Raw genomic sequence first — 3,434 nt, 5'->3', positions numbered from 1 at the left:
CGACAGAGTGAGACTCCGTCTCAAAAAAAAAAAAAAAGAAGGCAAGGCTGACTCCAGGTCAAAGCAGGGGGTGCCCAGCAAATTTACCTGCCACTCTCCCTCCAGAGAGGGAGGAACTAGGGATCTCCAGTCTTTGGTCTTTGCTTTGTTTTGTTTGTTTGTTTGCCTGTTTGTTTGTTTTTTGAGACAGAGTCTCCCACTGTTGCCCAGGCTGGAGTGCAGTGGCGCAATCTCGGCTTACTGCAACCTCTGCCTCCAGGGTTCAAGAGATTCTCCTGTCTCAGCCTCCCGAGTAGCTGGGATTACAGGCATGTGCCACCACACTCAGCTAATTTTTGTATTTTTAGTAGAGATGAGTTTTCACCATGTTGGACAGGCTGGTCTTGAACTCCTGACCTCAAGTGGTCCACCTGCCTCAGCCTCCCAAAGTGCTGGGAATACAGGCATGAGCCACTGAGCCCGACCGATCTCCAGGCTTTGCAAGTCTCTGCAGTCATATTTCACTGGAGACTTATCATCTCCCAAGAGAAGGCAGGGAAAGTATGAGCCTATCCATTTTATAGAGGAGAAAGCAGAGGCAGTGAGTTGCCTCAAGTTACTCAGTGCATTCGAGGTGTGACAAGCATCCAGGCTGATAAATTCTTTCCTAGAAAGCCTTCCCATCACTGAGGGCAAAGTTCCCCATGGTGGATTTGTGGACCAGTGTGGAGCTCGCTTCGTGAGTACCAGCTGAGGGGCCTGGACCGAGGCCAAAGAATGTCAGGGTGAAGGCAGAAGACCCCTTTACCTGGAGGGAGACTCGAGGTCGGCCCGGCTGAGGATGCGATGCTGCTGTGGGCTATAGAGCCACTGGAAGGCTGTCAGTGTCCTCTCCTCGATTCGGAACCGCCCTTCCTGCACGTACCTGTGGGCGGGACAGGAGAGAGTGAGGAGGTGACCGAGCTCTGCAGAGCTCCTTGGGAGAGTCAGCCCTGCTTGCCGGAGAATTGCTGAGGGATACCCGTTTCTAAACATCCCTCCTGCTCATCCGTCAGAAAGCCCTGTTTCCAGAGGGCCACCATTAAGATTCCCTGAAGAGGAGGCAGCTAGAAAGATCAGATTTCAACTCAATAAATGGAAAAGTTTTCTTTTCTTTTTTCTTTCTTTCTTTCTTTTTTTTTTTTTTTTTGAGGTGGAGTCTCGGCTCACTGCAAGCTCCGCCTCCCGGGTTCAGGCTATTCTCCTGCCTCAGCCTCCAGAGTCACTGGGATTACAGGTGCCCGCCACCACGCCTGGCTAATTTTTGTATTTTTAGTAGAGACGGGGTTTCACCGTGTTGGCCAGGCTGGTCTCAAATTCCTGACCTCAGGTGATCCACCAGCCTTGGCCTCCCAAAGTGCTGGGATTATAGGTATGAACCACTGTGCCTGGCAGTAGATGGAAAAGCTTTCTAAAAGTTAGTTGTCTGAAGCTGAAAGAAGTCACTTGGAAGGCGTAAGTTCCCCGTCACTGGAGGTATGTAAGCAGAGGGCATGCAGGGAATTCAGGCATCAGACAAGGGTCCACTCTTTAAGCCCCCTCACAGGGCTAAGACATTGGACTTATATATTTTTTCTTTTCTTTTTTTTTTTTTTTTTTGTTTATGTATTTGTTTTGAGACGGAGTCTCACTCTGTCACCCAGGCTGGAGTGCAGTGGCGCGATCTCAGCTCACTGCGAGCTCCGACTCCCGGGTTCACGCCATTCTCCTGCCTCAGCCTCCCAAGTAGCTGGGACTACAGGCGCCCACCACCACACCCAGCTAATTTTTTGTATTTTTAGTAGAGACGGGGTTTCACTGTGTTAGCCAGGATGGTCTCGATCTCCTGACCTCGTGATCCGCCTGCCTCAGCCTCCCAAAGTGCTGGGATTACAGGCATGAGTCACCGCGCCCAGACTTTTTTTTTTTTTTTTTTTTTAAAGAGACATGGTTTCACTTTCTCATCCAGGCTAGAATGCAGTGACACAATTATAGTTCACTGCAGCCTCCAACTTGTGGGCTCAAGCAATCCTCTCGCCTCGGCATCTTGAGTAGCTAGGACTACAGACACAAGCCACCCCACCCAGCTAATTTTCTTTTTATATTTTTTGTAGAGACAGGATCTTGCTATGTTGGCCAGGCTGGTCTTGAACTCCTGGCCTCAAGTGATCCTCCTGCTCGGGCCTCCCAAAGTGCTGGGCTTACAGGAGTGAGCCACCATGCCCAGCCATGGAATTCTTGATTTCAAAGCAGGAGAAGGGCTGCTCTGGAGCAGGGGTTAGGAGTCAACAGTCAGGATTAGGTCTTCCAGAACCTCCAGGGTCTCTCCCAGGGTCCCAGCTGTCCTATGGAAGGATCAGGGAAGCTGGGCCGGGCACAATGAACACTAAAGGAAGGTGGTCTGCCTCCTACCCTGGCCAACCCCTCCTGGAAGAACCATGAATCTATTAATTAATTCACATTAATTCAACTTTTTTTTTTTTGAGACAGAGGTTTGCTCTTGCCACCCAGGCTAGAGTGCAATGGCTTGATCTCAGCTCACTGCAACCTCCGCCTCCTGGGTTCACATGATTCTACTCCCTCAGTCTCCTGAGTAGCTGGAATTGCAGGCACCCACTACTATGCCCGAATAATTTTTGTATTTTAGTAGAGATGGAGTTTCACCATGTTGGCCAGGCTGGTCTCAAACTGTTGACCTCAGGTGATCTGCCCACCTTGGCCTCCCAAAGTTCTGGGATTACAGGCATACGCCATCATGCCCAGCCTAATTCAACATTTATTGAGTGCCTATGATGATAAACAAAACTGACATAGTCCCTGCCGTCCTGTGGGGAGAGAAACCATCCAGTAATCACATACATAAATGTATAATTACAAACAGGCACTCTGCTACATTACCACTGGGAATGTCACTCGGTACAACCGCTTTGGAGGATAACCTGACAACATCTGTCTGAATTTCAAATGCATTTCCCTTTTAACCCAATCATCCCCTCTTTGGGGAATGTATCTAGGGATTCCAGCAAGTGGACAATGTTTGCTGTGGGATTGTCTGTAACAGCAAAAGACTGGGGGTGACCCACGCACCCTCCAGTAGGGAGCTAACTAAATTATGGTACATTCATATAGTAAAGCCACGTGCGGCCATAACACATGTTGTAAATGAGGGTGTTCCCATGTGCTATCCTGCCAAGATCTCCAAGGCACACTGTTCAGAGGAAAAAAATCAAGCGCGGGGCCTCATGGCTTATGGACGTTAAAAAGTGGGGAGGGAATAAAGCAGAAATTCATACTCGCTTATCTTTACCTATAGACACTCTGGAGACACAAAAGCTAATAAAAGTCACCTCCTGGGTGGGGGGAAGAGAGAAGAGGGTGGATGAGGGCATGGGAAAGTGACCTTTTCACAGTGTATCTTCTCCTACAGGACAGAGATT

This window comes from Rhinopithecus bieti, unplaced genomic scaffold, assembly GCF_001698545.2.
Source record: "Rhinopithecus bieti isolate Rb0 unplaced genomic scaffold, ASM169854v2 scaffold_22, whole genome shotgun sequence".
In the NCBI taxonomy this organism is placed as follows: domain Eukaryota; kingdom Metazoa; phylum Chordata; class Mammalia; order Primates; family Cercopithecidae; genus Rhinopithecus; species Rhinopithecus bieti.
This window is presented reverse-complemented; position numbering follows the sequence as displayed.